This window comes from Ursus americanus, chromosome 3, assembly GCF_024610735.1.
Source record: "Ursus americanus isolate L20-20 chromosome 3, mUrsAme1.1.p, whole genome shotgun sequence".
Lineage (NCBI taxonomy): Eukaryota > Metazoa > Chordata > Mammalia > Carnivora > Ursidae > Ursus > Ursus americanus.
In genome coordinates, this window is record NC_142129.1 from 45,399,166 (window position 1) to 45,421,914 (window position 22,749).

General features: G+C 43.8%; 1 protein-coding gene and 1 long non-coding RNA gene across 3 annotated transcripts in view; one reads left to right on the top strand and one right to left on the bottom strand.

The window, feature by feature from the left end:
* The window catches only part of WIPF3 (WAS/WASL interacting protein family member 3), an 82,500-nt gene extending 72,540 nt beyond the window's left edge, over nt 1–9,960 (bottom strand). The window contains exon 1 of one of the 2 annotated variants that reach the window (XM_087860950.1): nt 9,699–9,960. The gene's annotated coding sequence lies outside the window, so the exon portion shown is untranslated. The remainder of the gene's footprint in view (nt 1–9,698) is intronic. The other variant, XM_045792951.2, reaches the window with a different exon arrangement.
* LOC123789575 (uncharacterized) overlaps nt 9,952–22,749 on the top strand; it is a 43,734-nt gene continuing 30,936 nt past the window's right edge. The window contains exon 1 of the long non-coding RNA XR_006778841.2: nt 9,952–10,714. This is a non-coding gene — a long non-coding RNA (uncharacterized LOC123789575). The remainder of the gene's footprint in view (nt 10,715–22,749) is intronic.

Consider the following 22,749-nt stretch of genomic DNA (forward strand, 5'->3'; position numbering starts at 1 on the left):
AAGAAACTTTAAATTATTGCTATAAATGGAAAACCAGTATCATCTGCCATAAATAGAAGGTAGTAATAAAAATGAATGCAATAATTATTAAAATAAAATGCTATCTATCTACCATCTAAACTCATTTCAGGTTTCCCTGGTGATACCTAAACCTTTGTGCTTTGGGAAACAGTGATCTAGAGTGATGCTTCCCAGACTTTAATGGCAATGAATGAATCACGGTGGGGGTGGGGGTGGGGGTATGGATCTTGTGAAAATGTAGATTCTGATTCAGTAGTCTGAGTGGGAACTGAGATTCTGTATTTCTAACAAGCTCCCAGGCAAAACTAACAGTGCTGGTCTGGGGGCCACACTCTGAGTATTCTAGAATGTAAGAAAGGCACAGTGTCCACCCCAGACCTCCTGAATTAGAATCTTTGGGAGTATCTTATCAACAGTGATTTTTGTGCCTGCTGAAGTTTGAAAAGCTCTGTTGCAGAATATCTAGGATGCTGAAAGTCTCTGTCCCATACCATTGGAAGTTGTGTCCTTTACCAAAAGGCTCCTTTGCTATAGACTCATTTAACTTCAGCAGGCTGGATCCATGAAAATGGTATACTGTACTTAGAATTGGAACTGACCCACAAATGTGAAAGGGAAACCATGCTGAGTGCCCATTCACCTCTCACCTAGGTGATGGGAAGGATGACTTTCTTTCTTTCTTCTTTTTTTTTTTTTTAAGATTTTATTTATTTATTTGTCAGAGAGAGAGAGAGCACAAGCAGGAGGAATGTCAGTAAGAGGAAGAAGCAGGCTCCCCACTGAGCAAGGAGCCTGATGCAGGACTCGATCCCCAGACCCTGGGATCATGACCTGAGCCAAAGGCAGACCCTTAACCAACTGAGCCACCCAAGTGTCCCAGGAAGGATTTCTAACACCTGGGAAACCCTGCCCTGATGAAAGTAGCTCTCACATCTGAATCTGCTCAGCCCTGATCAGACATTGTAGTTAATTATCTGGTGAAATGCTGAAAGGACTAATGCAGTCTTGTCTATGTGAGATCTAAAATGAAGACACACTTTAACCACAATCTAATAGGAAACCTAGCAAGTCACGCCTGCGATGAGCTCATAAATTGGTTTCCTTCTATAAGGCTCTTACTGAAATGCAAATTTGTTCCCAGATCATTCATTGAACTTGTTATGATATTTGGACAGTATTTGGCGAAGGGAAAAATGGAGATATTGATAATATTTATCATTGACTCAGGTTTTTAAATTATAGCTAAATGCCATGAAAATCATTGTGTGTGCCATTCCCAAGGGGGAGAGGAGAAAATATTGATTTCCTGTCTTTTTCTTTTTTTCCTTTTTTTTTTTTTTTGCCGCCTTTGAATGAGCTAAAAGAAGAACTAGGCTTATTAAAAATACATGATATTAATCACACATTTATAAGTAAGTCTCATTTTATATAACAGCTATGTTTCTGGAAAATGGCATCTCTAGTTTTGGAAAATCAAGGTATGCTTTAAGGATAGAAGAGGAGTTGATTAAGCAATGGAAACCCGTAATCGATGTGATAAAATAGTGAATCATTTTACACAATAAATTGCCACCTCTTTAATTAATTTATTTGATGATGTTAGATTTTATGAGGAGGGTGTTTTTTACTTTCTAAGGCTAAGGGGGTAACTCTTCACTTAGGATGGTGAGCACTCCCAAAAATGATTTTTTTGAGAATCACTGAGGAAATAACGTGAGGACAGGAGGTGAAACAGGGTTCAAGGCTACAAGACAAATCCTTCCTTTTCAAGTTTCACTTCTGAGACTTTAGTTTAAGTATTTTCGCCTTATTCGTACTGCTCCAGCTTGGGCCAGAGAAGGACCAAGCCGATTCTGGTGCCTCCAGTCTCTCGTCCCCCTTGACGTTCTGCTAGAACCCCAGACAATCCGCTGCAGGGAGTCACTCTCATGTCTCACCAGGCAGATCCCTTCCTATGGCAGCAGGCACGGTTCAGTGACAGCCAAGTGACTGGAGGCCACACCTCTCAGGCCACAAGGCATCACACATACTGCTTTCGTGGCTCCTTTCAATGGTGGCAAATTCTACATCTCATCCTCCCCTCTGTTCTACACACTGAGATTTTACCCACACCACACTTGCGACATTTTCTTACGTACCTTTTCTGTATATCTCTGTGTCTTTGTCCATGTGATTCAGGCTGCACAGGACAGCTTCTGCCACCTGGGAAATCCCTACTGATCCTTTAAAACACACTCAGGTGCTAGCTTCTCTGCAGAACGTTCCTCCTCCCCTTGGCAGAGCTAACTGCACGCTGCTGGTGGGAACATAAAATGGCGCCGCTACTTTGGAAAAGTCTCGAAGTTCCTCACAATGTCCAACAGTTATCGTAAGACCCACCAATTCCACTCCCAGGTATCTACCCAAGAGAAATGAAAACTTATGCCCACACCAAAACTGACATGGGAATATTTCTAGTAACATTGTTCTCAAGAGCCAAAATGTAGAAACAACCCAGAGGTCCATCAACTTATGAGGGGATAAACAAAATGGCCATGGGATGAAATATTATTCACAAAAAAAAAAAAAAATGAAGGAAAGACTGACTCATGCTATAGCATGATAAACCCAAAATTCACTATGCTGAGTGAAAAGCCAGTCACAAAAGGCCACATACTGTATGGTCCCGTTTATGTGAACATCCAGAATAGGTAAATCCATAGAAGTAAAAAGTAGATTGGTGGTTTGTCAGGCTGAGGAGACGTAAGATGACGAATGACTGCTAATGGGTGTCTTGTTGGAGTGATGAAAATGTTCTGAAATTACATGATGGTGATGGTTGCGTGACTCTGAATATTCCAAAAACCACTGAATTGCACAATTTAAAAGAGTGAATTTTATGGTATGTGAATTATAACCCAAGAAGGCTGTTGTTACAAAAAACAATTGGTGCAACATGATTAGTTTCAGGCAAAACGGAATCCAGGGCAAAAAATATTAATAGAAATATGCAGTGCTCTGGAAAAATGAATTAACTGCTTCCATAGGTTATGGACATGTGAAAAGCATAAGAAACCTCTGAAGCAGACTTTCCATGGTTGAAGGGAGTGAGGAGGGTATGAACAAAGCTTTGCCACCAGTGTACATGCCACATACATGAATTATAGGGAGAAGCCGCAAATAGGTAGACCAATTTGGGGATCCACATGAGTGAGGGTGGATATTTATTGAATTCGAATCATGGTAAATGGGATAGAACCAAGAATATTAGTTTGGATGTCTGGAATGGGGTAGAAGAATCAGCCCAGGATAACCCCAGTGCTCCTTGCCAAGACAATCTAGTGTTAAATAAGGATGGGAGAAAGCGTGTGTATGGTGGGGAGGGACATAGACGGACAGGGAGAAGTGGGTTTAATTTGAAGCATATGAGGTGTATTTGGCAAATGGAAATACAGATCTGAAATTTAGGAAAGTATCAGGACTGGTGCTAGTGATTCAGGAATCTTTACATAAGACACTTGGGTATGTTTCATTCTCTCATGCTAATTGTATGAAGATCTAGAAACACATAACATTTTAAACTACTGAGTTGCCTTCTGTAATTTCTAATTAAGTCAGGGACATGGCTTATAATGGCAGTCAGGTGGCTGATCCTGCTAACTGCCTATTCAATAACCATTCCCTCTTCTTCCTCATAGCAAAACCCCTAATTTGTGGGTAGGGTAGTGGCAGTTGCAATTTACCCAGCTAAAAATATTTGATTTCTCAGACTTCCTTATATTTTGAGCAACCATGTGCAAAATCTTGGCCAACGAGATGTAGGTGGAAATAGCTAGGGAGGGCATCACTTTCTGAATAAAGAGGTAACACCTCCCTAAGGGAAGGGCCCTCACTCTGGATATTTACACCTTCCTTTTCTTCCTGATTGTAAGCCCAGAGATACAGCAGCCATCTTGTGACCATGAGGCAACCAGATGTAAGACAAGGTCCTACAGGCTAAGGACGGTGAATCAGGAAGATGGAAAGCATTGTTTGAACTCCTGCATCAGCCCTGAACTGCCTTTCTTGGGAGTCTAGTCTGGTTGCCTAACACAAACTTGTATCTGTTTAAGCCAGATTCTGATGTGTATGTTGTTCCTGTTTCGTTTGTTTGTTTTGGTAGCCGAATGCAATCTTAACTGATACGAGTCACATTTGAACTAATACATATATTAGTGTTATTGTATACATTAGTATTGTATTAGTACATAACATACATATAGTGAGACTACAAAGACATGACCATCTCATTACTAAAAATAAAGTTTAAAAACAAAATATTATTTTTTAAAAATATTTTATTTATTTGAGAGAGAGTGAGTGAGAGAAAGAGAGCAGGGGGTTGGGGGGAGAGGGAGAGGGAGAAACATACTCCCTCCTGAGCAGGGAGCTGACATGGGGCTTGATCCCAGGATTCCAGGATCATGACCTGAGCCGAAGGCAGATGCGCAACCGACTAAGCCACCCAGGTGCCCCCAAAATATTTATTCTTACCACCAGGAAGTACTGAAAGCATTAAGGGGCTTAAGAGGTAGTATAGAGCACTGGATCTTTCTTTTTCCAAACAGTGTGATAAAATTTGCAACTAATATGAGACTACCATACTAAGAAAATTCATGAATACACACTCTATTAATGAGCATATGTGCAGGAAACACCATTCTGGATGAGGTAAACTGAGCTGGCATATTTAAATGGCTTTAGCCAAAATGCATGTTCTTAAAGATGGGATTGTTCACATGACTCTCACAAGAATTATAATCTGTGGAAGAAAGAATCTTTCTACTCCCCCAGGCCCTCAGTAAACACAGCTAAGAACATAGCATGTCCTCAAACCACAGCTTTCTGGCCCTTCACAGAAGAGCTTTGGCTGGACTGTGCTCTGGGATTATGACTCCGGAACTGCAGTCCATAATGTTCTAGGAAACATTTATTATTGCCTTCTACCACAAAACTTCCATTGTCTTCACGGCTGGGACCACGTGGAACACTTAGATCTCTATGGCAACAGTGATTGCTTTGAAGACCTGCCAGGAGAAAGTTATCCCAGGTTTTAGGACCCGGAAAAGCTGTGCAACTGATCTGTTTTTATCTCATGGTTACTGTGGATCAAATAACTATTTGTGTTTTCCTCTTTGTTTTGGCTACTGGGAAGCTCTGACAAATTTTTAATCCTCTCTCCAGAAACTATACTGGACTTTATAGTAAACTCATCTCTAGAAACTACCTGCACCTTATGATACACTCTTATTCTCGAAATTACCTCTGATTTTATCTTGCTTTCCGGCATGTATGTTCTCTTTAGCCTGGTTTCACTCTCTATTAATTTTATGTTTACCATCTGTTCTTGTGAACTCCTCAAATGCTTTATGGAATAGGAAATTATTTAAGGCAAACAACTTTTAAAAGCATCAGATAATAGCAGCTACTTTATTGACCATTGCTATGAAGGAGGTGTTGTTCTCAGCATGGAACCTATCTTATTTACCCTTAATATGAGATAATTACTATTATTATGCCCATTTTACAGATGAGGAAACTGAGGCACAGAGAAGTTATTTGTCCAGGATCATACAACAAATAAATGGTGATTCAAACCCATGTATTCCGAATTACAAAATTTCTACAAAAAAGAAATAATAATACTGAATTTCTAAAAGAAGCAGAGGCCTTCTGATTTTATAGGCTGAGCTTAGCATCCTTCAGCTTTAAAGGCGATACCTATTATACATCTTGTCTATAAAGTCATGCCTGATGATCCATATCAACAGAGAGGAATGAGAAAGTAAAAGTCAGAAGGGCAGATCATCCAAAAATAATTGACTTTTGATTTTAGAACATAGAGGCTTTCATTCATTCGCTCACTGTTCATGCAGTACTCATCATGTGCCATGCATGGTCAGGCTCTGGGAACACAGATGAAGCAGACAAGCACCTGCCCTTCAGGAGCTCAACTGCAATGAGCGAGAGTCAGGGAGGCAAAGGGTACCTCGGGGTTATAAATGGGCTGATAGCAGACCAGAGCAGGGTGTGACATGATCACTCTATGACCAGATTAGCCCTTGGTCTCTATGTCACCATTGATAATGGGAGTAAGAAGAATCAGTTTCTTTGTAGGGCTATTGTGATGATTTCATACAAAGAAAGTGCTTAGCCTAGGCTGGCATGAACTATGTGTTCAGTACGTGTTAGCCTTTAACTCTTAAGGCACAGTGGACAGCAGCCCGGGATCCTGCTTTGTCACACAAACATACTCGTATGGACACATGTTCTGGAAGCTCAAGAACTGAGGCTGGCTACTGCTTCCTCTGAGCTCCTCCCTAGGAACTGACTAACTTATAGTCCATAAGCACTCTTTTCTGGATGTCACCATCTCAGATTCAGCGTCTTGCTGGACTATATCATGCACACATGCTGAATACTCCTTCAAGTTGCACTCGACAATCTTCCATGGTACCCGGTCCATATAATGCCCGCCTGGCATTTCCCCTCACATTTGCTCTGCTCCACTCTATCTCGTAGGCACTTCAACCTGGCAGGTAACCACACGATTCCCCGGCTGCATAACGGGTCAGGTTCCCACTTGAACAGGTCTAAGGAAAGACCCAACTAGAATTGCAAAAGGGGAGCCTCAAGTGCGTTACTGGCTGACGCCGGTAGGAAAACATATGTGCCGCACCTGCTCGGCATCAGCTGGGAACAGTACGTCTCTTCAGTTTTGTGCAGTGGCTAAATAAGAAATAACTAATCATTTTCTCACCAATCCTAACTCCTATTTAATAGTTCCCTCTCGAAGTTTGTTTTGTCAAGCTATCAGCAAAGTCAGTCAAACATTACGATTCCTTTCTAAATATTCCAGCAGCCAGATGGCAGGAACACTACTGTGACAAGGCAAAACTCGCCTAAAGATAACTTCGTGATGCATAATCATGCTTGATGGCACTCGGCTAAGCAGATTCACCCAGAGAAACCTCTTCACTTGCCCCACTTAACCCACGTTCTTTACACCAAAACTTGATAATTCCAAGAATAAGGCAAACATTCAACCCTGCAATATGATACTGGCTGGTAAAACAAACACCGTTTCTACTTCTTACTAAGGTCTGAATTTTAGGCAGAAATACAAAATCACTAGAAGACCACACACATCAGCATAAGATTTCTCTCTAGATAGGTTACCGTACGTTAAAGTTTCAAATGCTTCTGCACCAAATTTAATGTATATTTACAACATGTTGGCTAGAAAACGACTTTTCTTCCGCTGCCGAGTTATTTCTGTAGAGTGTGTGGCTTTTTGTTGTTTTCGTTTTTACTTGAGTGTTAAGAAAAGTATCTTTATAAATTGTACGATGTAGGAAAGTTGACTGTTCCTCCCTGGTGAAAATTCTACTATGTGTTCTCCTCTAGAGTTAATTATATTTTGGTTTCTCATACCTTTGCTAGGTTATATTATTCAGTGTGTGTGTGTGTGTGTGTGTGTGTGTGTGTGTGTTTGAATAACCGCAAAATCACAACCTGTTCTATATGGTTTCTGAACAATAAATCTCCTAAAAAGAGCGTTGGCAGGCTAGGCCAGCTGGCTTTCTCCTGTTTCTAAAACTGTATGTTCTTAGACACACGCGCTTCCTCCATCCCTTCTGCTGCTGGCTAACTTCAGTCTGTGACACAATCTCACACGCACAATTATATGAAAACAACAGGGACTCCTGGAAAGGAACAAAAAAGGGGCAGGGCAGAAAGCCAACCTTCAAGTCTCTGTCCCTGCTTCAGGTGGCCGAAAACTGTCTGTTTAGGGTGGTATGTACAGAATTTGAAGTCTGTGTACCCCGGTTCTTAACCCTGGTTCCCCGGAGCAAGGCATGTAAGGCATTTTAAAAGCGTGTGACTTTTTATTTGCTCATGTGTAAACTGGCAGAATAACAATGTCTCCCTTAAAGAACTGTGATCCCATGAGGTGACGTTCATACAGGCATTTTGGTAAAGTCCTCTGCAGTGTGTTTCATTTCCCATTATTTCTCAACTTTCTTTTTGTTCCCTTGTCCTTTTTTCCTTTTCTGATTCGGTTTTTGTGGTTTTTAAATGTATCTCTAAAATGTACTGCCTGGAAGACTGCACTAATCTGTGTGCTACCACAGTGAGTGCATTTTTAGCCTTAAATTTTCATTTACATTTTTATCGAGGTAAGACATAAGTCAAGTGCACAAATCTCAAGGGAATGACTTATCGCTATCTCTATGTGTACACCTGTGGAATCACTAGTAAGGCAAGGGAGGGAGCATTTCCAGCACCCCAGAAACCCCCTCATGCCCTGTCCACGTCCTTACAAGGCCCAAAGGCAACCCCATTTCTAACCTGTATTGCCATGACTAGCTTTGCCTAAAGTTACACAAATGAACAAACAAAAAACCAACTCAGGGAAGGTTGGGGTCCCAGGGATAACTACTATGGCTGACCATAAGAAATGTACTTCCAACCCTCCTTCTGAAGAGGGAAAAGATTCTGGAAATAAGGAGAGGGGTTTGAACTTTCTAAGTCACACAGGTCATGCAGAACAAGGCCCTCATTTTGTAGCTTAATGACTCTCGGGGAGGCGAAGTGACAGCCCAACTTCCTGCTACAGAGTAACTCTGCTTCCAAACGTTGCTGTCATAAAACATAAAAACATCCCGAATGTGAGGGATGCCGCCGGGGCATCCCAGCGAGCCAGCTGGGAACAGCTCTCCGGGCCTCTCCCAGTAGAACTTTCCAGGGAGCAGCGTACACTAGGTCCCCACGCGGCTCCAGCTCCCGCTGCAGGCACACCCACGCGGCTGGCACGCCACGCTCAGAAGGCACTGTTCCTGCGAGCCTGTGCCTGCCTGCCCACAGGGGCAGCGCTCGTTCCTCAGACCCCCTTCCCAAGGGCCCCGCTCCTGCTCCCCTCCGCCTCCGGTGTCTCTGGGGGGAGGGGCAGTCTCTGCCACCTTCTCTGACTCCTTCAAGGGACTTTAAAGCCCATGTGTGGCCAGATCTAAATCTCTGGAGCACAGCCAGCCTACTGACCTCAGGGGCCTGGAGATGAGCACTGAGAGGGGAGTCCTGAGACCTTCTGTCGGGTCCCAGCTAGGTCATCACGAACGAGCTGTGTGACCTTGGGCAAGTCACTTCACACCTCCGGGACTGACTTCCTCGTTGGGGGGACTGGCTTCTGTATCCCCAAAGCCATCTCCAGTCCAGCAATGTGCTGGCTCGTCTTTACTCCGCCCCAGTTCTTCCTGCGACTGCCCCCTCCTCAGCGAGACCCCAGCCTTTTGTTCTGGGGGGGAAGCGGGGAAGAGAGGAAGGGAGAGCTCGGTGCAGCCCAGGCCACGCAGCCTGGGCGCCAGGGGCGGCTCACTGGAGAGTCGGGTCCAGGAAGTCACCAGGCAACCCCACGGTGACCTGGTTCCCTCCGCGGTCCCGTTAGGGCCCCGCTCGGAAGGCGCCCCGCGGCGGGCGGCGGGGGGCGGGGATCCCCGGATACCAGCGCGCGCGCTGCACCCCTGTCCTCGCCGCACCCCTGTCCTCGCCGCGGGCCACTCCGCCCCGGGACGGGCCCGAGCGGCCGTTGCCCCAGCGCGTCACCACACCCCCCGCCCCCAGCCCGGCACGGACCCGGACACGCGCGCGCGCACCGCTACCTGCAGCTAGCCGCGCCGCGGGCCGGACTGGACTCGAGCTCCGGCCGACGTCCCCGCCGCCGCCGCCGCTGCTGTCTCCAGGCTCCGGGCTCCGTGTCGCAGCCCGGGTGCTCCAGGCGCCGCCGCTACCGCGGCCACGCTGCGCTCGGCGCTGCTGCGCTCGGTGCGCCCCGCTCCCTTGCCGCCGCCGGCTCTGGGGCTGCCGGGACGCGGAGGCGGGGCCGTCGCCCCACCTGCTCCGAGGGCTCCTGCCCCTGCCGCCGCCGCCCAGCGCGCAGGGACGCGGCCCGGCGGGGCGGCTCTGGAGCCCGGGGGCGGGTCCCAGCGGCAGGGGCGCGCCTCTCCCGGTGCGCGTCCTGAGTCTGAGGCGCCGAGAGAGGGGGCCTAAGGCACCGCCACGCTGGGGACACGCCACTGCTTCACCAGTTTACTCCAAGACCTCAGGAACGCTTCTTAGGCTCCAGGAGGCGTCGTAAGCTGTGGTGACAAAAGAGAGAACAAAATCACCTTTCGCCCTCTCAGAGTTCACGCTCTAGAAAGGGAAACGAACGGGGGCAACTACAGTCCAGACCAAGAGGGTGTGGTAGTAGAGGTGGCACCCGGTCCAGACCTGGGGAGGTCAGGGAAAGCTTCTTCAGCAGGCGACGTCTGAGAGACATGAGCTACTAGCCGGGTGACGGAGAGGGCCTGAGGAGGTAGACTGTGCCAGGTGGAGCCCCAGGGGAGAGGCCGCGGACTGTGTTTGCAGCCTGAAATGTTGGAGCCGGAAGAACTTGCAGTGGGCAGCACATCCCCTTCACACTCCATGTCCAGGCCCCCGGGAACATGCAGAAAGTTTGTGGGTACGGCCGGATGTGTTCCTCTAGGTGCAGTGCTTCTCTGGTGAGGCTTTCCTACCTCCCATGTCCTGGACCTGCCTACTGCTGGAGGTGCTAAGAGGATACTCACCGACGGTTCCCTCAGCCCTGCAGTTTTGAACATCTACTAGGAGCCAGGCCCTCTGCAGGGGCCTTAAGGTATGCTGGCGAGGGGCGCAGGGTCTCTAACACTAAGGGAACTCCTGGGCTGGAGCAGAGGAGAGACCTGCGCTCAGCGTTGTGCCAAGGCTTGTATGAAGGGCATGGGAACACAGGGAAAGAAGCAGTTAATGCCAGCAGGAAGGATCTCACACATGGGTTGCAACCCCCCTTCAAGTTCAGATCCTGTAGGAGCTGCTGTCAAAGTATGTTCCCACGCAGCCCTTAGCTGGTTTCTTAATTACTCATGTTCATAGCAAGGATAAATAATTCACTCCGGATGTCTTTCACTCCTGGGTTGTCAAGAACATGGGTTTCCATTAGGTTGAGGTGAATAAGGGCACACGTGTAGTCAGTGGAAGCCAATGAGGTACTTGCTTCCTGCCTCTTTATCCTGGGTTCCTCCTGCCTTTCTTCCTTTAGAACCAATAAAATGATCATGGGTATGAAATTGAAAAACTGTGCTCAACCTAAAATTCAGAAACAATTTTGCACAGGTGAACACTACTTTAAAAAACCCTGAAACATAACCAGACAAGACACCCTCCTCCGAATCCCTAGTGCTTGTTCTCATTAAACACATAACGACTAGAATTCTAATCTCTCAAAAAGGAAGAAAAGATAAATTAGCAGAGAAAACATTTCCATAAGTCCAGAGAGTTCCCATAAGGGCTTCGGCTGAGTGGCCCAAGCAGGAGCTAGTTGAACGGATAGGCTGCTGGCTCTGTCGTTCCATTTCCCATATTCCTTATGCCTGAACACAAACGGGATGCCTAGGGTTGCTGCAACCAGATGACAACTGACAGACCATGAAAATGAAGCCACAAGGCCGATATGACTAGGATGACTGAGTGAAAACTAGCATAGCACTGCTGGGCATTCGAAACAATGCCAGCAACAGCCTACCTCTGAACTTCTTGCCATGTGAGAAAAATCGTCCCTGTTTGTTTAAGCCACTAGACTGGGTTTTCTGTTCCTTGCAGCCAAACATACCCTCAACTGATCCAGTGACCTGGTGAAGGGCAAACGTCTCTTCTCCTCCCACTGCTCACAAATGCCTGAAATAGCTCACCTTTCATACCTTCTACTTGTAAACATGTATTTCCATCTACTGTGAATTCCTGAGCTTGTCAGGAGAAAGGTGCTAGAGAAATCGTAAATGTTTTATACATGTATCCACATCAATTCTTCAAGTGTTTATGAGCAGCTATTAGATGGTGATAATGTACTGGTTCTGGGGGTGCAAAGATGAATTCACAGCCTTGCCTCCAGGGAGCAAACAGCTTAGAGGAGGACATGAGCTTGCAAATAGAGTTTCACTGTTCTGTGCAAGAAGGAGTTTGCCTTGGACAGAGAGGTGATACAGAGGAAGAAATGATGAGCTCTGTCTGGTGTGAGGAAGGAGGGAGACAGTAACACCTGGGCTGGGCTTCCATGGAGGAACTAAAGTTTTCCCTGTCAGAAATTGGGGAAGGGAGGCCATTTCAGAAAAGAGAATGTCTGATAGAGCTTGGCTGTCCAGGAGCCTCAAACCCCAAATGTCTGAAAGACACTTGTGGTCTTCCTCCCAAACCTACCCCATTCTCGGTGTTGCCCGTCTGCCTGGCCCACCCAGCAACCTCCTCAGCGGCCTTTCCCTCATCACTCCTCCCTAAGGTGGATTTCGTCTCTTGGGTCTGTCTGGTCTTACCCATGGACACCAGTGCCCTCTCTCCCCAGTGCTTCCACAGCAGCCTCCCAGCTGTCGCTCTGCAACATGCTGCTTCTCTCTTGCAGACCTTTCTCCACAGTGTGGCTGGAGAGGTCATATTGAAACCCAAAGCTGATCTTATTAACCCCCATTATCTGTAGTTTAGTGACTTCCCTTTGCTCTGATGATAACAACAAAGATCCTGAGCTTGTTCTGAAGGCCCTCACCGTCTCCAGCACTACTTGCTCAGGCCTCTCCCCCCATCTCTTTTCTCCAGCTATGTGGGCCTGCTTTCAGATCCTTGAGCAGGGAACATTCTTTCTTGTCACAGGCCCTATGCACCTGTTATTCCTTCTTTGTAGGGAACATCACCCAAATGAACTCCTCTTCATTTTTCAGATCTCAACTAAACTTCACCTGGATCTTGACTAGGTCAACTTCTCCTATTATAAGCTCTCATAATCCTGTGTAACTTTCTGTTACAGCATTTATTACAGTTTTAACATCACCATTAAACAGCCACACTGTCCCAAAGGGTGACAAGGGGATAGTTCACTATCTTCGGTACAGTTAAATTCCATCACACTGCCTCCACAAGTTCTGCTGTTCCAGAAGGTGGTGCAGACACAAAAAGGTTGAGATCTAGCATCCTCATTTGTGGGGTGAGAAGAGAGGAAGGTCAAGGTGTATGGAGAACATAAGAGTTTACTGAACAGGCAGAGAAAGAGGAGCCAGCCCACAAAGGAGATGGGGGAAGAAGGGAGAGGGCAGGGAAAGAGCTCAGAGCAAGGGGGCACAGAAACCAGGCAGAGAGAAGACATGGTCAAGAGTGTCATACTGCATGGACGTCACATTCAAGAGCCAAAACATGTACAATGGGAGGTCGTGAGTTACCCTAGTAACTACAAGTTCAATGCACTAGGCCAAGGGGAAGCCTGATTTCATGGGCTGAAATACAGAAAAGCTGGGGAGTATAGACCACACTTCCAGCTTTTTCAGAAATCTTGACCAAGAAGAGGAGGAGAGATATGGGATCACACCTAGAAGAGGAGAAAGCATCAGGGAGGGTAGAGACCCTACCATGTTGCAGGTTAAAAGAACCAGTGGAGAAAAGGGTCTCAAGATTTAGGAAAGAGAGGGAGCTGGAAATGGATCCAGGAATTCTCCAAAATATCTTCTTAGACCTGTTCTTTGAGAAACTGAGAAGGGATTTACTGAACCATATTTCACAAAGTTTTCAAAACCATCGATCCTGCTAAGTAAACACATAAAATAATATAAAAAGCCTTCATCTCAGAGACCAAAGATGTGTGTTCAAGGTAGCATCAACTGGTTGTGTGATGTTCATTAGCTTGTCAGCTCCCCAAAATATTAATTCTTTCTTTCTTTTTATTTATTTATTTATTTATTTATTTATTTATTTATTTTTAAAGATTTTATTTATTTATTTGACTGAGAGAGAGACAGCCAGCGAGAGAGGGAACACAAGCAGGGGGAGTGGGAGAGGAAGAAGGAGGCTCATAGTGGAGAAGCCTGATGTGGGTCTCGATCTCACAACACTGGGATCACGCCGTGAGCCAAAGGCAGACACTTAACGACTGAGCCACCCAGGCGCCCCAAAATATTAATTCTTTCATCTACAAAATGAGTGTAATGGTTTCTGCCATGCCTCAGAGTCATTATCAGAATACCAAGAGGTGAATTCTATGAAATTCATAAAATTGAAAGCACTTTGTTTCACTACTAAGGGCACAGGAATGGAAAAAACTTTACCTGTTTTCCTGTAGCATATCTTAAATTAATCTGTCCTTATTGGAAACACCAACAAAAACAAATTATTATTTAAAATGAACGATGTTACTGATAACTGTTCTCACTTTTACAAACTCCCTCATGCTATTTCAGAGTATTTCCAAGGTTATGTTCCTATACACTGTGGGTGAAGGGGCAGTCAATGTGGTGTAGGAAGGGTGTGATGGACCCTCTGAGTCCCCTCCTCACTTCTGTCCGGGTCTGTCACACTGCTAAGGAGATTCGTTTTCTTCACCTCTTGTTTCTTGGCTGTACTGTAGCCAACATGGTCCGTTATCTACAAGGCAAACTCCGCACTCATCTTCTTTGTTGAAATTGTCATTCAGGGTCTAGTGAGTACAACTTACCAAGGGCTTTCCCCAGTGTTATCACAGTGCTCATCCAAACAAGCTGAGAGTGTGGTCACCACATTTGAGATGTTGACATAGAAACGCAGAAGGTAATGGGCTTGTGAGAGTCTCCAGGCTGGTAAGGAGTAGAACTGTGAAAGGAAATGAATCCTGTGTCACAGGACTCTTGTCTCACTGCCCAGCACAGTGCCTGGCACGGAGCAGATTCAGTGAACGCATGACTATAGGAATGACTCATCACCATCTCTGCGTGGCTGTGCCGATCCAACCTCCATCCTGATAAGAGCTATCATGTCATACTGGAAGCCCTGTAAAGTAGAATTTATCCTCCTTCTGGATCACTGGTTTCTGTTAATGGTACTATCACTCACCGATTCTCTCAAGACAAAATCCTGGTTCATCCTAACCTTCTCCCTGACTTCTACCACCACCCTCTGATCCATCACAAAACCCTGTCCATTCTGCCTCCCAGACACCTTCTTTAGTGCAGGTCTGGTCTACTGCCATCATCTCCAAACTGGTGTCTCTGGCTCCAGTGTTCTTCCCGTTCCTCCCAACTGTTCTCTATTCTGTATCCATAGTGATTTTTCTAAAGGGAAAATTTAATCATCTAATTCGCCTGCTCAAAATCCTTCAATTGCTCTTGTTTGATCTCAAGATAAGGCCTAGGTAACTTAGTATTGCCTATACAGCCTCCAAGATTTGTCCCTCCCACATCATCTTCCACTCCTCAGCTTCCCTTCCGTATTATGCCCTGCTCTGGCTATCCCAAAGGACTCCCAAGTCCCCCTTGGATTCACCATATGTACTCCTGACTGCCTTCACGCAAGCCTTTTTTTTTTTTTTTGGTCTTGGAATAACTTTTCTCTCTTTGCTACCTGGAGAACTTTTCTTCATTTTTCAATATCAATGCCCACTTACTTTAGAAAAGCTTTCTGAACCCTCAGTGTCGACCAGGAGCCCCTCCTCTGAATATCTAGCACCTTCTTTCTCCATCTGTACTGTAGCACTTAGATCATGCTGACATAGCTCTTAGTTACATCTTTAAGGGCAGAAATGGTCTCATTGCCTCAGTATCACCAGCACCCACCTAACACATGAGGTGTCATATAAGTCAGTACTCAATAACTTGATTAATTAGTTATCAAAAAATACCTAGCCCTCCGTTTCTCATCTGTCCAGGGAATATTCTGCACCAGAAAGATAACAGCTTAGAGTGGTAAGTCAGCTGAAGTGGATGCTTTATTTCTGTCTTGGTGAGAAAGGACTCTGGCTAACCCTCATCGTGTGAAATCATGGAGCAGGTTGGAACAGAATGATAGAATAAGAAAGATAGTTTCAGAGCAATGCCTGAGTCAGAGCTCAACTCTGTAGCTTTGTTATTTTGCTTAAAATGGTGCACACTGCTGAACAACAGCCACACATTTCAAATGTTCAAATAAAAACGTAGCCCAAGATTAAATAGACATGCTGTAAATTTTCCTGCCATTTTGGGCTGGTTGCATTCGTATTGCCCAAACAGAGACACCCTGTTCTCAAGGATGATTAAGAATCAACTGTTCTTGAAAGTCCTGGAATTCTGCATATTAAGATGGTAACAAGAGAGTGGCTTTGTGACATGGTGTTAAACTGTCACTTAATGGCAACAAAGGAGAGGGATAACTTCTGTGACTGAAAGGTCAGTCACCCAGGTAACACAGCCAGGCCTTAGTTGGTCAGTCCTCAAAAAAAGAAACCTTAGTCTTCCTCTTTCTACATCTATAAGGCAACAAGTTCAGATACCAGATTAGCTGTGTTTCCCTGTCATTAAAAAGACTGATATTCCTATTTTTTTTCCAGTGCTGGTAAATTTCAATCTGAGATAACATAAGGTTGAAGGAAGATATTATGTCATGCAGTAAGAAAGAATAGCACACTTACCTAAGGGCCTTGCCTACCAGTTCTCTACTGCTTAGTAAGAATAAAAAACTGCATCCTGAAAACATTTGAAGAGAGATTCTTCTAAATCAAAGTTCATCTTAATCAGCCTGAAATCCTTCTTGGATTCCTTTATCCTTCTTGACTGTTCCTTGGAAACCTTTATCCTTCTTGGCTATTCCTTGGAATCCTTTATCCTTCTTGGCTATTCAAGCAAATAGTCATGAAGCACTTGGTGAAGATGGAGGAAGGCACTTTGCTGGAAAAGTCCGCTGAAGCACAGAAACCCAGCAGGGAAACCAGATTATGATATTAAAGGCCGTGTGGTCCAGCCCAGAAAAAAAAATGCATAGGAATTTCAGGGTGTAACTCCTAGTATATCCCCACACATCCAACCAAATGACATTATAACACAGAAGATACAAGCAGGTGGAATATATGCTAGAAGTTCCTTTTGCTTTAAATAGAAAAAAAAATGAGTTCTATTCAAGGTTTCTTTTCTTTTATTTTTAATGATAAAGTAATGTATATTGGCTCTTGGTTCCATATAGAGAAAATTGGCTCTTGGCTCCATATAGAGAAAATTTAGAAAACACAGAAAATCACAAAGAAGAAAATTTGCAAATAACCCATAAGTATTCTACAGCACAGATAAGGAGAGGTAATATTTTAATGTATTTCTCTGAAACACACAAACCCATCCATATAATATAACATATATACACACAAATGTTCTGCTTTTTTCACTTAGCATGAATTTCCTTGTCATTACATGCATAGCGCAGTGGTAAGAGTGCAGGGACCCAGGCATTTGAAGCTTGGTTGTGGTTTAGTCCTCATTTGATGGGTCAACCCAGAAGTGACATGACTCTTGTGGGCAGCTGGGTTTCAAAATCCAGTGTTTATTTGGAGTGAGAATGAGGGCTAGCAGCCATTAATGTATGAAAGTCTGCATCTGTAAAATAAAAGACACGTCCCTAGGGGTGAAATCACAAGTGAGCCAAGAGAGGAAATGCACAGAACTGAGGTATGGCAGAATCAAGCCCTCCTTTCTCCTGCTTGGGGGCAGCACAGAATCAAGGAGAGAGGCTTGACATGGCTTTCATTTTGCTTACCTTGTCACACACACTTTAAAGGCTCCTTAAGAGTCTTCCAATTTTTTATTTCCAAGGAGAGAAAAGCTTCCCGGGACCCTTTAACCGACTCCTCTTTCCAAGAGAACGGAAGGGAACATGCGGGTATTTGTGCCCGTGTAAACACAGCACATGCACGTTCTCTTGTCTTGATCAGCCCAGAAAAATGCTTAAAATTTGCACAGTGAGTTTTCAAATAATACTCATCTTTGCAGAGACATTATGTTAACTGTCTCCTTTCCTGATTCAGTTTTGCAGAGTCTTTCCCTCCACAATTTATCTCATTAATGCTTTTTGGCTTTTTTTTTTAATCAATAGTTAAACAGTTAAACTAAGGACCCAGGAATTTAGCAGCTTGGTACTTGATAAACCATTCCTGTGGATCTTTTGTTCTAAAGCCTTCAAATTGAATCAATGAAACATGGACAGAAATGCCGTGTGTGTGTGTGTGTGTGTGTGTGTGTGTGTGTGTGTGTGTGTGTCTGGTGTTGACCTTCCTGAATAAAATGGCATTTTTTGTAGGTGCTGAGATTGAGATAGACTTTGAACATAGAAACTTTGATTTTTAGAATCCATAAGATCAGTTGATAGGGTATTGAATTTCTAGTAAAGATAAATTAATTCAGATTAATCAATTGGTTATTTCATTTAATATTTTATTTCTCAATAATTCCAATGAAGGACACCATTGAAGTAGTTCGGATAACTTAGTTAGAGAACAATGACTTGGTTAGTTGTTTTCATATTTTAAGAACTGATTTTTTTAAATCAAAGTGATAATGCAGGTAAGTTTAAAAATAGTGCTGAAAGCTTATGGAAAATAATTGACTTACTCCAATTTCCCTCTTCTGCAGGAGCAACCACTCCCAACTCCTTTAGATTTTTCTCTTTTATCTCTGTCCATATTTTAGTAGTATACATTACGTGCTATTGCTCAGTTAATCTGTTTTAGACATGATCATGTAACTTCTATCATGGTGGATAAGGATTTTGCTTTTTTTTTTTAAGATTTTATTTATTTATTTGACAGAAAGAGAGACAGTGAGAGAGGGAACACAAGCAGCAGGCAGAGGGAGAAGCAAGGCTCCTGCTGAGCAGGGAGCCCGATGTGGGGCTGGATCCCAGGACCCTGGGATCATGACCTGAGACGAAGACAGACACTTAACCCACTGAGCCACCCAGGCATCCCAGGATTTAGCTTTTGTAATTGCTTCATTTTTTTTGTTTTGTTTTGTTGTCTTCGAATTTACTGCTAAGTTTTCTTATACCTCCCATAGGTTCTCAATACAAATTTCAGATAATCTACCCATTCCATTCTCCTCCTCCAAACTGGGCTGGTGGCTCCTCAGGCCTGCTAACCAGCTGCCCTGCTGGGAATTCTCCCACCCTTCATCCCATGCTGGATCTCCTGGTGCTTGGAATCCACATTTTTTCTCTCTCAGGTTCTTGCCTGGCCCATGCCTTAGTGGTTAAGACTTTACACACTTGATTGTTAGTTGTGGCAGGTATGGAACTCTAGGATGAACGTCATGTTCTTGAAAATGTTGATGGCATTTCTCCACTGTCTTCCAGCTCCCAGTGGTGTGGTTGATAAGTCCATTGCTGTTCTTAGCCCCAATCCTTTGTTTGTGAACTTACTTTAGATCTTCTCTTTATGTCCAGTGATCTGAAATCTTATGATCGGCGTTGGTGGGGTCCTTTCTCACTTATTATGCTTGGTAATTGGTAATTCATCAATGTGGAGACGTGATTTCTTTGTACTAATCCTGAGTAATTCCTCCTTTAAAAAAAAAAGATGTATTTATGTATTTATTTATTTATTTGAGAGAGAAACAGAGGAAGAGAGAGGAGCGGAGGGAGAGAGAGAACCCTCAAGTAGACTCCCCGCTGGGTGTGAGCCTGATGTGTGGCTCAGTCCCAGGACCCTGAGATCATGACCTGAGCTGAAACCAAGAGTCAGACACTTAACCGACTGAGCCACCCAGGCGCCCCTGAATAATTTCCTCCTATCCATTTTCTCTGTTTACCCCTCATAGACTTCCTATTAATCAGAAGTTGGACCTTGTAATAAGGACGGCTATTTGCCTACCTAAATATTTGCTTCCTCTCCTTCCTTAGTAGGAAAACACTTAGTGGTTGGCTGTGTGTAAAGCGCCTAAGATAAAAGAACACATTTCCCAGATTCCTTTGTAGCTGGATGAGACCAACTTAATAAATTCTGGTCAATGAGATATAATTGAAAAGTGTTGGTAAGATTTATTGGAACACTGCTTTTGGAGCTGACTTAGCTGAGAAGAGCACCCTTTGTCCCTCCTGGCTTCCTCTTTCCTGATGCTGGAATGCAGACGTTACGGCCAGAGCTCCAGCAGCTGTCTTGGATCATGATGTGAATTTGAGGATAGAAGCCACATGCTGAAAGAGGCAGAGTAAAAAGATGGCAGTCTCTCTGGAGCTGCCATACCACTTTTAGTATGCTTACCTCCATTTAAGAGAGAATGGATCCTTGAACATATAAGCCACTAGCATTTTGCATTTTATGTTAAATGTAGCCAAACCTAATCTTAATCTGATACAGACCTTCTGGATTGCTATTCTAATTTTAATATTGTTTTCTCTGTCTCTTTCTCTCTCTCTCTTTTTTTTTTTTTTGTTAAACTTTCTTGGAGTCTTACTTGAATTTTTTTTAAATTTTGGTTTTCGTTTTTTTTTCAATTTCTGATTTTTAATTTTCTTTCTTTTTCTGTGATCTTATTTCATGGATGCAACATCTCTTATCTCTATTTTGGGGGAAAGTTTTCTTCTGATTTTGGTACTATTTCTGTGGTCTTCAAGTCCTTTTGCTGCTTTTCATGTTAGAAGCTTTCGTCAAATACCAGGTGACCTTTAGTTGTCAAATCCTGTTTTAGAAGTTCATCTCTGATTAGAAGCTCCATATTCATGGATGGGGCTTACTGACCCATGGTTTCCCTTGCAGGAGGTCAGGAAGGAGGCAGGCTATCCACTGGATGATCTCCAGCCTTTGAAGATAGGTCTGTGTTTATTGAATTCTTCCAAAGTAGGATCTTCTAACCTCCTGTGTGAGAATTATAAACCCGGCTGTCGAAATTCTGGGATCTGAGTAGGGGAAGGGAATGCTAACTATTCAGTATGCGGATTTACATAGGATCCTATAATTTTCAACCCCTTACCGTCTTCCCTATTCTCCACGGGGTCTATTGTCTCAGGGATGAAATGTCTCTGGTTGACTTTCTTGGTTAAAAAAAAATTGAATCTTGTTACTGCCCCCTCTCCTGATTTGCCTCTGGAAGTTAGTGAACAATGATTTACCGTTAAATACCCAGAGTGTACCCAGTAGGTAAAATGCAGACAGCTTTTCTCCCCCAATACTAAGCCAGAAAATAAGAAGACAGGGATGGAGACTCACAGAAAAAGGTGCTTTTGCCATCCCTCCATCTGCCATTGGTTTATGCCAGATGGGTTGAAGGCAGGTTGCCTTTTTTTCTTCTTCCATAGAACTATTGTCTCAGCAATTTTTCTGCTTGCTTGCTTTATATATTTATATTTATATTTTTTGGTGGGTTGAGAGAGAAGAATGGGAAAAACAAAGTTCTAGCTCCACATTCCATGTGATGAACGCTATTGATTTTTACAATTGCAGCCAGATCTGCATTGTATCTGCTGATAAAGGGGGTCATGATACAGTGATTTTTCAGCTCACAGAAATGTGAATGAGGGTGAAACGATAATAAGAATGATGACAGTAGCAAGAATAGTTCATTGAGTACTAGGCAATATCTTCTTTAATCATTATAGCAGTACTATGAAGTACACATTATTATCACCTTCATTTGTCAAGTGAGAAAAAGGAGGCATAATGGGGTTAAGTAACCTGCCCCAAACCATACTGTGGACCGTGGAGGATCTGGAATTTATAAATAGATCTGTTTGGCTTCACTCCTAACTATAACGCAAATATGCTATAATGTGTTTTCTTCTTCATTCATTTTTTCTTTTTAATCATGTTGTGTCATACATTTAACATGTGGTATATATTTTTCTCAATTATTTTCCTTATCAATTTGCTAATACATGTTTTGAAATTGGGATAATTTTATCCCAACTTTATTTTAAAATAAATGTACCGTAGTTTGTAATGACTACCCAGAAATGTATTCATTCATTAAATATTGATAGATCACCAACTCTGCGCAGGGAAGTGTGCTGTCTCCAGGTGGGATAAACCTCCCAGGACCCCTCCTCTCCTAACCTTCAAGCGTTTAATAGTTTGTAGACGTGCAGTCAGAGGATTCCACCTGTTAAAGACTAAACCCAACCATCATGCTATTGGTTTGAGCTTTTAAAAAGTCTTAGAAACACTAAAGAATCTTAAGACAAGTTTAAGACCATATCTGGCTGATCCCTTAAATGGATCAGCACATGAGAATTCAATGTCAAAGCCTAAAATTTGGTCTCTGCCTTAATTTGCAGTACTTCCATGAACCTTGTTTTCCCCATTCAGACAATAAGGGTAATATAATAAAGCTAGCTCATGTACATTTATGATAAAGGAATGAGAGACTATATGTGAAATACGAAAAAAGAGGTCTTTGTGTTAATTAGGTTATTGAATTAGTGGCATGAGAAAATTCTAAGCGGGTGAGGAGGCAACAGCTAATTAGCTGACCAAACCAATGGTCCCACTTTGCTCTTTCTAAAGTGCAAGTGCTCACTTAGGATTGAAACTTCTTAATAGCACACTGATGGTTGTTTAAGGAGATGTCGATTTGCAAATAATAATTCACACACAGTATGAGCTCAGCTGCTTTGGGAAGTTGAAATCAATGAGTCCAGGAGGTTTGTCTGCTCCTTGCTCACTCCCCTTCCAGGAGGAAGGTTTACTTGGTTGAGCTGACAGTGACAAGTGATTTTGTAAGCTGCTTGACTGTTTCTGGGCTTGAAGTTCCCTGGCCACTGGTGAGCTAGGGCGGGGAAGGGAAGAAGGCATGTAACCCAGTAAATAGTCAGGGTTACTCTTTAACCCTTTTCTTAGGGAAACAGGGTGGGGGAAGAGAAGAGAAGAGATGGACAGAGCCGTGGCTTCAGGGCTCTCCAGTGGGCTGGATGCTCATGATT